This window comes from Garra rufa, chromosome 1 (genome assembly GCF_049309525.1).
Source record: "Garra rufa chromosome 1, GarRuf1.0, whole genome shotgun sequence".
Classification (NCBI taxonomy): Eukaryota; Metazoa; Chordata; class Actinopteri; order Cypriniformes; family Cyprinidae; genus Garra; species Garra rufa.
This window is the reverse complement of record NC_133361.1, coordinates 74454255-74469839: the sequence shown is the minus strand read 5'-3', so window position 1 is coordinate 74469839 and position 15585 is coordinate 74454255. Positions and strand designations below refer to the sequence as shown.

At 36.1% G+C, this 15585-nt stretch overlaps 1 protein-coding gene across 1 annotated transcript in view; it reads left to right on the top strand.

Moving 5' to 3' along the window:
- LOC141319911 (NACHT, LRR and PYD domains-containing protein 12-like) overlaps window positions 1–15585 on the top strand; it is an 812443-nt gene that overhangs the window by 149056 nt on the left and 647802 nt on the right. The gene's annotated exons all lie outside the window — the stretch shown is intronic.

The following is a 15585-nucleotide window of genomic DNA, read 5'->3' as shown; positions in this document are numbered from 1 at the left end:
TGAAGTTCTTCACTAAATATGACTGCCCCTCTTCAAACTCTGGGTCACTACCATTTCTAATTGACAGGTAAACTGTTTCACCATCAGTGAGCGCACATTAAGTTGTGACCTTATATGTGCCTACATGTGTTTTATTTCTGTCCAATGTCAAAGCTTCATTCAAAGTGGTGCTGGGCAACTGTAAGGGGTTGTCCTCCTAAGCATAAGACAAAATAAGAAAAATTGTTGATTATCCAATGACTTTAATTGAAACTTGTTGAAAAAATGCAAAGTGAAGAGAACTATTGGAAACCAACTATTTTCATCTCATCAGGTTTTCAACATCTCCTGTATAATGTGCGTGGGAAAACATACTCCTAATAATCCAGCCCCAGAAGCACAATCATGGCCATTTTAGAAGAGACTCTCGTCAGAAATGACTGGTTTAACTATATTTGTGCATCGTAATACACAAACACTCACCTGTTGTATTAGCATGATATGAGTCTTCATTTAACCATGAATACGGTGTCTTCATTTAACAGCACAGTAAGTGCCTTGTTCTTTATAGTTGAAAAACGTTCTTCAAAATGGTTCTTTTAAAGAACGGTTCTTTGGGGAACCAAAAATTTTTCTTCTATGGCATCATTGCAAAAATACCCTTTTGCAACCTTTATTTTTAGGAGTGTAGGAAACTGACTTCATAGGTTTCCATTTCTAAATGGGTTTAATCCTCCAAATCTCTGATTAAAATCGATCATTATGCCATCATGTGCTGATGTCTGGTAGACAGGGTTTTCAAGTCATTCTTGAAACTCTGTGCCATGTTTCATTGTCATGTCACCCGGACTGCTGCATAACAGCTGGAAATATTACACGTAAAACAACAGTAATTACACGTCTTTAGAATTAATAAGTGGAATTCACATTTAATCCTCAAAGTGGCACTGTTTAAAACATAATGATGGCCTGATTTTTTTTACTCATAATTACCGCTACCGACATTATATTACCGGCATAAAACAAACAGTAGTATCTGCAACTGGCTTGAATGGCTTTACTGCAGAGCAAATGCATAATGTAAAGTACATAATGAAATATAATGCTGCGTTCACACCGCCCAAACCGTCATGCGTCAGTTGCGGCAAGATTACATGTAAAGTCAATGGTTGAGTCCGTCAGAGGTCCGTCAGAGGCTCTGCGTTGCGTTGTGTCCGTTGGATCCGTCAACTTTTCAAGCGTTACCTGCGTTTCAAGTGTCAACGCAGCCAACGCAAGCAACGCAGAAGTTCAGCTGGTTGAACTTTTGACGGACTTAACGCACTTGACGCAGTGCGTCAACCAATCAGAGCGTCTTACTGTAGCGACGTCACCACACGTATTTTGAATGAAGCGGGAGCAGAAAAAACAAAAACATACAATTCTCTGCGATTGAAGACGGCTACAAACTTATTCTAGCCGTCTGCAATCGCAGAGAATTGTATGATCCGTCCTCGTTGTTGTATAAAGACAGGAATGTAAAGGAACTTGCTTGGATGAAGATCGCTGAAGAGATCGGGTTGTCAAATCTTTTCTCAACGTAATTATTTCCCATTTCGTTAGCTAGCGAAACATGTTCATGAGAGGATTCCAAAATGTCCAGTCCCAATAGTTTGCCATGGTTTATTCAGGGGAAGTGTGCAGAAAACTAGATGCGTTGGGAGCGTTGCCTGACGTGTGCGGTGTGAACGCACCAAAAAGCAAGCGTTGCCAGCTTTAACGTACATGCGTCAAACTAGATGCGTTAGGTGCGTTGCCTGACGCAGACAAAGTGTGCGGTGTGAACGCACCATAAGTGTCACTGTCGTTTGATGGTGAATGTGGTCAACAGCGATCAAACTGTTACTATTAAAGATATTGAAAACGATAGTCATATTCGAATATGATTGAATATGGCTTTTAGTGAAATAAAGTCCCGGTCAGATGGATTAGAGTAGCTGATTTTTTTTTTTTAAACTGTTTCTGCAATAATGTCTTTAATTACCTACTATAATCATAAAATTAACATCTGCTCTGGACAAAATATTCAGCACTGCTTTTTATGCCTAACTTAAGAAAAAAAATATTTGTCCTATAAAATAAATGTGATAAAGAAAGCATTAAATTGACCTTTCTCATACATGTTGACACATTGTTACAACAGTAATTTATGTTCTAAAACAAATTGTAAGTAAACTACTTTTATTTCTTGAAAATTGTTGCTTTAATTAATGTTTTGCGAGATAGAACCTTATAATTCCAAGCAGAAAACGACTTTTTAGAATTAGAAGGTTCTATCTGCATTTGACCTGTTCCCAAAATCCCCATTTAAAAATTTGAGAGGATTTTGATATTGTACATTTAGAATACATTTAGAGTCTCTGTCATTCTCATGTAGGAAAGAGACTTGTTCCCCATATCGTTTTTGCTATATAGAATGCAAAAACTTTGAAGCTCAATATCTCAAAACCACTCGGAACGCAGATAGAACCTTATAATTCTAAGGTGACGAAATGTCAAAGCATAATTCAAACTGGTGCTGGGCAACTGTAGGGGGTTGTCCTTCTACATCAGGGGTGTCAAACTCAATTTAGGGTGAGGGCCGGATGAGAAGAAATGTGACCATGTGCGGGGCCAAATCTCCTTTTTTCATAGAATCTCCTTTCGTGCACCAAATTACAAATGAATTTGCAAAAAAATAAATAATAAGTAAAGAAAACTAGAAATACACAATATTCTGTAAAACTGCATTAAATAAGTCCTCAGAAGAAACTGTTCATTAACACTCGTATTCCTTTTTGGGAAAACAAAGTTGTCTAAGTAATTGCAAACAAAACCCTTTCCTTTGAACATTAATATTATTTGTCAGATACTTTTTAGTAATAAGAAATAACAAATGCTAAACATTATGTGTACAGACAGTTACATTAAATATGAAGCTATATGCTACAATATAATTTACAAACTAGAAAAACACTTGACAATTAAAAAAAACTGCTTTTAACATATTTAAGAACTCAAAAGCTTATGTGTAAAAAGTAATGGTTAATTCTAACGAAAAAAATACTTGGGATAGGAACAATAAGCAGGCACTAGAAATGAGAACTTTAACAAATAAACATCTAGAATGCATTTGTAATGCATTAGGTTTGACATACGCACGTATACATGCGTACTGAGATGCGCAGATGAGCTCAAACGTCACTCGAATCCGCAGCTTCAAATAATTTATCCGCCCCTGTATATTTCTCTGATTTAGCTAACTGCACCCGATCTTCCTATTGCAGTTATTCTATTCTAATTCTTAGTTTTGCATGATGATATGATGAATGGATGGTTCGTTTTAACAGCTGATCTGATCGCACACTTATATACGCTTAATAACTCGTGCTTTTAAAACAAATCCACGCTGAAAAGAGTGACGTTAACTGAAATCTGGACGTGAAACTCTGCAATCTCTGATGAAATCGGTCAGGTTTTCTCTATATTAGAGCCGTTCTGAACTTACTATATGAACGCATACTGGATCCTTGGACTAAAAGGGGTTCACCAGTATAAGAAATTTCAGATTGTAAAATTCTGTCTCTTTTCATTTTTAAGGTACTTTTTAATTGTAATGTACTGAATAAAATTAGTAATCATCAATATCAGCAACCAGCCACGTCGTTAACGTTAGTCCTCTCATCGAGTGCTACAGAGAAAGCAATGAACATCTTAACTTTGTCTTTCAGCTGATGGTTCAAGTCTCTTGCAAGGTCCCCAATTCTTTCAGCCACTGTATTTCTTGACAAGCTAATACTGGCAAAAGCCTGCTCCGCTGCCGTTACCATACACGAGAGTGCTTGCCACACATCTCTTCAGTTAGCCGAAGTGTTCGAAATTTGATTTAGGCGCTGCTTTAAAATGCGCATGCGTGTTAGCGGTTCCTGCTGAAGCGCAATAGAAGCAAAATGAAATTATCAATAATAAAATAAAAATGAATAAAACTAAACACGATATTGCCGTGAATACTCGTACATAGATTAGAAGGAATACATTCAAAATATACCTGGACCAGGACTGAGAAACACTCACTTGTATGAAAACATGGATTCCCTTGATCCAATGCAGTTAACTAACGTTGAAAAGGGACATTGGATAAGTTTTGTTGCTTTTTCACCTTTCTATTTTTTCTTTTTAATTTACTGTAAATAACTTAGTTTTAATTAATTCGACATTAACATTTTTATATTTAAAGTTCAACCTTGAGGTGATTAAGTCACATAGATAGGGTTTATTCAAAATAAATTAATAAGCAAAACACACACGAACTACATAATTTATTTAATTTTGTTATTTTTCTTTAAATTCATAAAAGGAATGTTTTCTTTTGAGTGGAAAGATTATTTTTGTAAGTCATTTTTATCGGTTGCATTATGTATGTGAAAAAAAAGTGGTACTGGCCCTTTAAGCCTGCTCTCCGGAGAACGCGCTTTTCTGCTGAGGGAGAGTTGAATCCTCCATTTTGTGAACGGACGACAGAACAGAGCTAACGCATATTACTGCGTCTAAAGATCGTTATTTGTGCCGAAATATATATACAATCAAAATTTTACAAGGATTTGGTGAGTGTTTAACACTTTTGGCACGTTTTCGTCGAACCTAATCTGATCACGATCAGTAAACAAGAGTCTACGCACTTGTAGGTGTTTTAAGTAAAACCTTGAGTTCATATGAATGTGTTTAATATGGGCTTTGTCCTAATCTTTATTACATGTAAACATTATATTTGAGTTTAACTTGAGTTAATTATTTTCTAATTATGTTAATTGCTTTAATGAGAAGGTCAATTCAGCAAAACGCTGTGTCCTAATTGTTTCTTTTTCATTGAGATGTACAAACTAAATGCTGGAAATATTCCTGCTGTTGTTGTTGGCCTGAAATACAGGTCAGGTTTTTGTTCTGGTGGACCTGAATGTTCTGGAAATCTCAAACTCAGTTGACTGAATTGATCTCCCACCGTGAAACTATGGTTTTCTGCTATACGAGGTGGGATCTCAGTTTATCTATTTTAGTTATTTTTTCATCATACTCGGTTGGAAGTACTGAGAAATGCCTGGACTGTTTCATGGACCTATTTTTATATATATATATATATTTTTTTTCCTGCTGCCATCCACGTAGCACGGATTTAAGTTGAACTGGTGCTTCCTCCTCATGGAAAAAGGAAATAGACTGATTTGAAGTTAAAGAGACTAAATAAAGGAACTATTTGATTTGACAACTTGATTTTTGTACGAAAAACTGAAGATCTGTTGGATTTTGGTCTTTATTGACTCTTAAGAAACCCAACTAATTCACATTGTAATTTTCTTTTCCGTGAGTTACAAATTTCACAGATAAAAATTCTTAAATCTCACATGCTTATAAAGACATAAGTGTGTTTACAAGGTGCACCTGTAGGGTTGTATTTGTTTTACAATTTAACATTTGAGACCAGTATACTGTTTATTCTTTTACTCTTACACTTTTGTTTATTTTCCTCCTTTACATTGGCCAATTCATATAGTAAATCACCAGCTGGCGTAAAGAAAAACACATTGAATGTTTCCTTTGCTCAAAACTTTATTCATACTATTTACAGGCTCTATAGTCGAACCTAACTGGTCCAAATAACATATCTGCACTTACGAAATAGACCAAGAAAATAACTTGCTTTTAATATTGTGTAATGTTTAACTCTTTGTTTGTTGTTTACTTTTTATTATTAATGCTAAATGTCTGCTTTCTACATTATAAATTCTCAATTCTCAATTGCATTGCAGTTAAAGGAGCCGTATGTAGGATTGTGGCCAAAACTGGTACTGCAATCACTTTCAAAATACTGTAGAACGATGTATCCCCTCCCGCTCCCCCCGAGGTAGGGCTCGCTGCAGCCTGCGGTGGACATCCAACCCCGCCCACATCCAAGTGTGACGCCAGACGCCGCGCCCATGTTCAAACACGTCACACATCCAACATATTAAATATGATTAGCAATGTTCACATTTGTGGACATATCTTTAGAGAATTAGATGAAAATGAAAATATGCTAAGTGTTACTTTTACAATAACAAAACTTACTTGTCCGTCTAAATCTGATCTTGTCTAAGCTATGTCAAAATCGATTATAATAAACGTGAATTTAAGTCATTACACAAACAAATAGGGTAGGGTTTAAATGTTTTATTACCAATTACCATTTTCCTAACTTTAATCAACCAAAGCAAGCGTTTTACCGGCTGTTCGAATGTAATTAGTTCCATATGAAAGGTGACCTAGGTTTAATTTGTATTATACATCCCCGATACAACATACTTCCGCCATTCTTGCACATGCGTACAACATCGGGATTCTTTTTTTTTTTTTTAAGAATAATTGGACATTACAAAAATATTGAAATAGAAATCCAGATACACAAAATACAAGCCTAATCTGTTTACAGTAACACAATATGTAATAAGTAATAAGATAAAATTAAAATAATAATAATAATAAAATAAAAAATAAACTAATACCATGGAGAGAAAAAAATAAATAAATAAACGTATAAATAAAAAGTAAATAAATAAACAAAAATTAAATTAAAACCTAGAAACAACTAAACAATAGTTCAAATTTTCTTCCTTTTCCCTTACATTTACAAAAATTATATTGTGGAAGCATAACCAGAAAAAAAGTTCTCCGTGAAATGTAACAACAAATGTATTCATTTGTTTTAAAGACTTTTCAAAACTTCTATTTCTGATAAAAATAAATTACATTTTGGTATGCATTTAGCAAATTTCTGTTTATGAATATAATATTTGCCTTGCAAAATGTAAAAGTTAACAACATACTCAATCATTTTACTTTTATGAGAATAAGTACAGACAACATCTTTTAAAGAAAGCATATAATTAACATTTCTTTGCAGAAATAGAAAGGTGCTAACATCAGACCAAAAACTAAGAGACAATTCACAATTATAAAACAAATGACACAAGTCTTCCTCATGTGTGTTACAGAAACTGCAGGTATTATCAATGTCCATGAATTTAGAAAGAGCTACTTTACATGGATAAATTTCGTGAAGTATTTTGAAATGCACCGCTTTAAGGCTACCGATGGGGAGGGGAGTCACACGGTGACGCATTGACGTGGGCGTGGTGTCTGACGTCACACATGGATGTGGGCGGGGTTGGATGTCCACCGCAGGCTGCAGCGAGCCCTACTTGCTCCCCCCTGACTCGAGGTTGCCAGCTAAGCTGCAGGAGTAGGCTGCTAGGAGCTTCCAACGGCAAGTGATGAGTCCTACACAGTAATTTGTTTTTCTTCTGTTAATTATGCTTATGCTTCACGAGAGATGTTTTGCGAAGTAATTATGTATCGCAGAAATTTACAGATGGCGATTAGCCAAATATTTCGTAAAGATGTAGGCTACTGTAATACCACATTTCAGTCGGAACATAGGTTGTTTTCATACCCTGCTAGTGGTGCGATATAAAGCTTTTTATGAACGCATTTAGCACGGCCGACCGCGGGAAATCCACTGTGTACGGAAGCAAAGTTAGCCAAACATAGATGAATCTAACCTGTCCAGGAGAAATCTACCAACGATGGCGTCGTCTGTCTTCAAATTCTTCTCCGTTTTCAGCCGTCTCCGTCTTTCAAAGGCATCTCCTATACAAATCCTTGTTTTATTTCGGACTTTGTCACGATGTATTTCGGATTCATAATGAGGTCTTTTACGCTTCGTAACGTTATACATGTTTTATCCGACACGCTCGTATAGCCGCAGCTGTAACAGAGCTGGCAACCCGGATCAAGAAACTCTACTGACTTCGTGATTGGTAGATAGCTGGAGGGTGGAGCCTCAGACCAAAACACAAAATGACAACAATAACATCAGTTGTGGGCTGCAACTCTCACTTTTAAATGACAATATCCTGGCCGGACCACTGTTGTCAGTGATATAAGTATTTGAAATGAACATGATTTCTTAATGTCTAGTGACATGTCAGGGCCATTTTATGATTAACTGACATAAATTTCTTACATACAGTTCCTTTAACCAAGTCTGATATTTTCATCCTGTCAGAGGAATCAATGTCATGTTTTTTTCCCTTCAAAGTAATGCATTTTACTTTATGAGTAAAAAAAACACTTGAGTATACTTTTCTCTGTATTTCCTCTTCCTCCAAATTACTCCAATTTCTCCTCGAGCATTTTTACGGTGCAACCTGTTTAAGCCAATGAACCCTTACCAACTCAATGAAGGGACAAAATTGAAATAGCAAAATTAAAAACTGAGATGTTTATCTGAATGAAAAAGAAGGCTTGACTCCTGAATTTAAAGAGCGTGTTAGCTGCACCTTTCAAAAATTCACACTATCCAATACATATGGTCAGGTGAGTTTGTCCATTGGCCCTGGAACACTGAAATTTAAGAGGAGGCAAAGAGATCCGCCAAAGAAGCCCTTTCTCCACCTTCTCCAAATATGACTGGTGAAGAAGACGACATTTTCAGCCTCCAAGGGCACATGACAGAAGTGAGTAATTTTTCTTTTTGTCCATTCCAACATCTATCTATTTGATGGTCTTTATCTGTGTATGGCATTGTGATTTCAACGCTGGTCCAAGAGCCTCATAACACTGCAGTTTAATTTTCTAGGTGTGTGGTGTGAGGATGGCATGGCTTCACTTGAAGTGTCTCGACTCTGGCGCCCCCTTTACCCAGGCCAGCAGATGAATATGTGGGCTTCCTCTGGCTTGAAATTCGACTCGATAACAGTAATCCTCGACCTCACCGGTGGGGTGAGCAGGTGACAAAAGCAGTTGAGTCATTAACGCATCCACTCGTTTCAACTTCGAAGGATTTCACATTTTGTCGTCCAGTTAAGCTCTGAAAAGTCAACCTTTTCCCCTTGCTGAGCCTTCATTGCTATTATCACTTCTGGCCATCGCATTTCGGCTGCACTAAAAGTGCAAAAAAAAGTAGGAGTTCCTAACTGCCGGATCATGGCCTGTAGATCTCTCAACGTTTTCTCCCAATAAAATGGAGGGTTGCATAAACCTTGTGGCATCACGGCTGTGGACCAACGTTTCGACCTCAAGATCATTCTGAAGAAGCTTGTTTAGGGCTGCACGATTATGAGGAAAATCATAATTGTCGATTATTCCTTTGAAATTGTAATCGCGATTATTAATTAAGATTATTACAATTTACATTGATGTTTTAAATAGCTTTATACCATTGTTTGAAGCAACTGCATGTCATAATTTTATATACAAATAAAAATCAAGCTGAAAACACTCTTCCTGAAAAACTCACAAATGACAACGATACATTGGTTTGGTTTCTTTAAATAAAAAAAAGTTAAAATATGCAATATGCATAGGGATATTGTAGTATCAATTTTCATGTTGCAATAAATTGATAATGCTTTTATCGTGTTTATCATGGTGTATCGTATTATCACTATATTGAAATGTATTTGCAAAAAAGTGGTGTCATAATAACTGAACATTTAATTACAATAAAGCAATACACAAAAAAACCTATAAAGGTATAAAAAATTACACTGAATAAAGTGCCAAAGAATTTTCTAACATCTTAAGAACGCAGAATAATGAACTTTTTTTTTTAATCACGGGTTCGTAATCATCATCGCGATTACAAATTTGATTAATTGTGCAGCCCTAAGCTTGTTGGAGATCCTACGTCCATCTCTCCTAACAGGTTTGCCTCTTCGCAACTGGATAGACATGCTGTTTCCAGCCATGTGCGTTTCAATGACAAACTGTGCAAAGAAGAGATAACTGGTCTTGGGCGAAACGAGTATCCACGCAGAACAGTCTAGCATTGAAGTACATGCTTGGTGGTAGGGCTGGGCAATCTGGAGAAAAAAAATATATCTCGATATACGATATATATCTCAATATCTTTACAGGATAAATAACCCCCCTAAAAACTAATGCAAAAACATATATGCCAAATTCCAAAGTCTTTTTTTATTGAAACTCAGAGGTAGGCAGTTCAGAACAAAGTGCTTCTGCGAATTTTCTTTTAAAAATCCCTGTATACATATTAGAGCTACACAGTTTACTTCACCATTTTACAAATAAAGCCTAATCTAATCAAATCAAACCATATTACGTAGGAAAGGTCTAAGGCTCCTAAAAAGATATTTAACATTTTGTTGTGTTACAAATTATGTAGAGTGCACTTTAAAAATCTACTTCATAACAGGAGTTCTGACCTTTTTCACAGACATCCTTGTTGCCTTTTTTCTCTATTACACTTTAGAAATAATAAGAAATGATATATCAGATGAAAACTTAAAATCTCAAAATTCATCATTTGAAAGCCATTTTAAAATCAGACATTGCATTAACATGGACAATGTACATCAAAATCATATTACAAAATGTTTTTGCCCATGAATTATAAAGATTTAAGTTTCAATTCTTCATTTTCACGTCTATGTTCAAAAATGGGAGTAACAGTTAACGGGTTAATGGATCGTCATGGTCCATAAATCTGGCATGATCAAAGTACTACTCTTTCAATATTCAAAGTGCAAATAGAGACCGACTTTTTCAAGCATTTAATGTAGCCTAATTTGCGCGCATTGGGGAGTCGCTCTCTAAACGCGGGGTATTAAAGTTGATTTTGAATGCGCGTACACGACACGTGCGTGTTATACTTTTGATTTCGTTTTAACGATCGCGCGAAAATCTTGGTTCGTGGTGCTAGAAGCCTAGGTTGGGACCAACTTTCGGCATTCACTGCAGTAGACGTCCGACGCCTTAAAACCAAAGTATCTCCATATAATGGAGCCGGTTTTCCTTTTTTTGCGACGAGTTCTGTAGCTTCGGGGGAGGTTGCGGAGACTCATGTTGAATGAGAAGACAGGCGAGGGGAGGGGGAACAAAAGCAAGGAGACGGGGGCGAGAACAACACAGAGAAGGCAAACAATCAAAGAGGCGAAAATTAAATATAAACATTATATCGATATATACGATATGTCAAAATTCATATCGAGTTTAAAAAATATCTCGATATATTTTAAATATAGAGATATCGCCCACCCCTACTTGGTGGTAATGCAACTTTTGCATGCCTCAACGAGAAATGCCTCAACAATTGTATTCTGTCCAGTGCAAAAGTGGACATGGAAAGCCTTGGCTTCCAACTTTGGAATCCGGAAAAGTCAGGCTTTTTTCCTTAAGCAGGTGCAACGCTGAAAATTCCCTCGCTGTACGACAGCAAGTCCTGTCCAATGTCAGGTGGCTGCGTGCATGTGTCTAGGGTGAGGCCAGGCCTGAGTTCATCCTTTTCTTCTGTGCTGACATTCTGGTCATCCTGTTCAGAGACACCAACTTCCCGTTTTTCCGCTGTGTCATCCAGCTCATCATCAGAGAGAAATTCAAATGTGGCACCTTCACTTAACAAGATGTCCTTGTACTTTGAATGCATTGCTTTCAGTTTGGTTAAAGCTGCAAGCACATTGTGCATATTGACTGTATGGAAGTGTTGGTTTCCTTTGAACGTGGTGTGCCTTTTCAGCTTCACCTGTAGTAGCTGGGACTCACTACTAGGCCGTGGCAGACAGTTGACCGTTTGCTCCACCTCAGAGGGCACACGTAACAGCACCATGCACTGCCCTTTGCTGTCCTTTGGGCAATGCAACTATTTTTGCAAAGGGAACAGTTCTGGCAATGAGCTGTCGCTCAAGCACATTCAGTTCAAGTGGTTCTGCAGGGATGGGAAGCAATTCAATTTTATTTGCCATTGCAATAGAGGGCATAGATCTTTCTTCAGATGATTGTCACAAGTGTGACAGATCAATTCCTGTCTTCTCTCTTCTGGAACTGCACAAGGAACTGCAGGCGCTGTCACGAGCATGAACATATTTCCCAGTTAAACAAGAGGCTGCAACAAAATCATTCTTGACCAATCGTGTTCTATTACACATCTTGACTTGATTTGGAAAAAGAGTCCTGTTACAGACTGTACAGATGTGAGTTGGACACCAAAAAGCAGATATGGCCTTGTCCACCAAGCTGTTGGACACAGGCCGGTTTGTCACATCAGAATTGGGGGTATCCTGACTGGGACGAATGTATGGCTTGTACTTTCTTTTGATCCTTAACCACTTAAACTCTGCAGCATATTTTGAATTTTTAAGAGGATTTGGCATATCTGAATTTAAAAGAGTGCCCTTCCCACATACATTGGAGTAAATAGATAATTTAATTAATATAAAAAAAAAATGACCTTTTTTTTCTATGTGCCTTTAGAAAGTTTCTTTTGATTCCACTAGGTGGTAGTAAACAGGGACATTTTTTTTTTGATATCTCCTTCTAAAAAAAAGTTATTGAGATTTATCTGAAAGGAGTCACCGGTGTCTCCAAGTCTACATTTACAGTCTCCATTTTTGATTGATAAAAGTAATTTTATTGTATTTATTCACAATTATATGATAAATAAGGATAAAAAAAGTCAGATTTTGATTAATTTTTAAATTAAGTTTTTATTTGAGAGTCTGTAATTTAGGACCTGTTTGATGTATTTCCCTGCGTAAAGTTTCTTTTGAATCCTCTATGTGGCAGTAAACGGGAAACAAGATTTTTCTTGATATTACCTTCTAAAAAAAGTTATTGAGATTTAACTGAAAGGAGTCACTAGCGTCTCCAAGTCTACATTTACAGTCTCCATTTTTGATTGATAAAAGAATTGGGCATACTTGAATTTAAAAGAGCGCCCTTCCCACATACATTGGAGTAAATGGATAAAAATGGTCTCATTTTACAGAAAACACTCTAACTTTTAACCCAGTGGTGGAATTAGGGGTGGGCGATATGGTAAAAATATCATATCACGATTTTTTCAAGAAATATCACGATTCACGATTTTATCCCGATTCTTTGTCATGTTGGTTTTACTTTTTTACAAGTTGTCTGAGTAGTACAGCCAAATTATTTTTTCTATTTTAAAACCAAAACCTTACAAGGTAACAAAATATAAAATAAAAAGAATGGCAAATATTTAAGCCAAAGTGGGCGAAGACAAAAAAATCTTTGTCATTATTTTCTTTGTTTTTAAAAAATAAGAACAAAGATAAGCTACATGTTACAAATACACATACTATACAAATAAAACAAACAGTGCTTTAATTTTCAGGTACAGTCGGTGTATTTATCAGTAGCATTCAAGAAATTTAATTAACAAATATAAAAATAAAACACTATATACATTGTATACATAAATTATACATAGAAGCAACATTTAAAGCAACTGTATTGAAGTTCTTCAGTCAAGAGCAGTGAGTGATTTTCCTTTGTTTTGTTTTATTAGCGTATCATCACCCAAAAATGACAATTCTGTCATCATTTACTCACTCTCGCATTTTTTTAAGCATAAAACATGCTGAACATAAAACTTATTTTGAATAATGTGGGTAACCAAACAGTTGCTGGGTCCCCAGTTACTTCCATATATTTTATTTATTTATTTTAAGTCAGCGGGGACCAGCTACTGTTACCCACATTCTTCAAAATATCTTCTTTTGTGTTAAGCACAAGAAAAAAATTAATATAGATTTAGGACATGTGAGTGACAACATTTTTGGGTGTACTGTCCCTTTAATGACAATCGGCAGCATGTTTAGTTCTGTCACAGAGCTGCACGCATCTATACAGGCGCGCATCTGTTTTTCTCTTAACTGTGTACTTTCACTTTAGACAACCGACTGTGTTTAAATGTAATCCTTGCGTGTTTTTGACAGTATAAGCAAATTAAGCGCCAAAGATAGCTCAGTTTAGTAATCAGGTGCTGTTTGACAGCCTTTTAGCGCACGTGCTTCAGGTTTACGCGCTCATGAAGCGCATGCCAGAACAGCGCGCGGACCAAATGGCGTTATTTTACCGGCAAGACTTTGAAGCACATTCAAATAATGTACTTTTGTGATCGCGAATATGAATAAGTGCAGTGTCCCGTGAGTGAATGTACAGTATATTAAGACACGGAGGCACACTGTAGCACGATACTACGATATTTATTCAAAAGCAGATCGTGGAGACATTTTAATCGTCCACGATCAAAAATCGTCATATCGCACACCCCTAGGTGGAATATTTCATATATGTGACCCTGGACCACAAAACCAGTCTTAAGTCGCTGGGGTACATTTGTAACAATAGCCAAAATTACATTGTATGGGTCAAAATTATTGATTTTTCTTTTATGCCAAAAATCATTAGTAAATTAAGTAAAGATCATGTTCCATGAAGATTTTTTGTAAAATTACTACTATAAATATATTAAAATGTAATTTTTGATTAGTAATATGCATTGTTAATTTGGAGAACTTTAAAGGTGATTTTCTCAGTATTTTGATTTTTTTGCACCCTCAGATTTCTGATTTCAAATAGTTGTATCGCGGCCAAATATTGTCCTATCCTAACAAACCATATATCAATAGAAAGTTTATTTATTGAGCTTTCATGTGATTTATACATCTCAGTTTTGTAAAATTTAACCATATGACTGGTTTTGTGGTCCAGGGTCACATATTTTAATGTATTTATTCACAATTATATGATAAACAAGGATAAAAAGTGAGATATTGATTAATTAAAAAAAAAAAAGTTTTTATATGAGAGTCTGTAATTTAGGACCCGTTTGGTGTATGTCCCTGCATAAGGTTTCTTTTGAATCATCTAGGTGGCAGTGAATTATCTTTCTATCACCTTGTTAACAAAAGTTATTTAGCTTTAATTGAAGAAAGGCAATGTCTTCTCTGAAGTCTCCACGTTTACTCCATAAACCCAAATTATTCAAAGTTCAAAAACAGGCTTATTACCTGTAAAATACTATTTTTACCATGTTACATTTGACAAGAGAATAAACACTTCATCACCTAACTTAACCCATGTCATGTAATATATTAACAAAATGATGAAAAGTAGCAGAAAGTAGCAGTTCTTGTATTTTATTATACACAAAGATAATAAACTCCAAGAAAATAAATTAAATGCTTTAGAGAAAAATGTGCAAAAAACAGTGCAAAAACACAATATACAAATCTAAGATACAAAAAATCTATATACAGAACATAGTAACTATAAAAAGTCTACAAGTTACTATAGAAGAAAAAGAAAAAAGCACAACTTGTAGTTTTTGTTTTTTGCAAACGTTGAAAAATTGCAATTGTTGACAGAACTGCACATTATCCAGACGAGTGTCCATCAGTGTGCCATTTTCTAAAACAGTTTTTAGATGGCACCAAGCACAAAGGTTCATTGCACTTTGTACAGTACAATGGAGTCTTTACTTTGAGGCCTTAAAGTTTGCACAAAGCACAAATTCTCCTCCCACTTGCAGCATCTGACCCAAAGTACTCCGGACAACATTGCTCACCTGCTGCTGTGGCAAATGTGGACGGCTCCGGGGCATCTGAGGTGCTGGATTGTGTAGCCAGCTCAGACACAAGCCTCTCCCTAAATTCCTTCTGGCTGAGAGGACTTTTGTTCTGGGATTTGCAGTGGTGCTGGTGCAGAGTGAAAGAGTTTACTACTGCAATG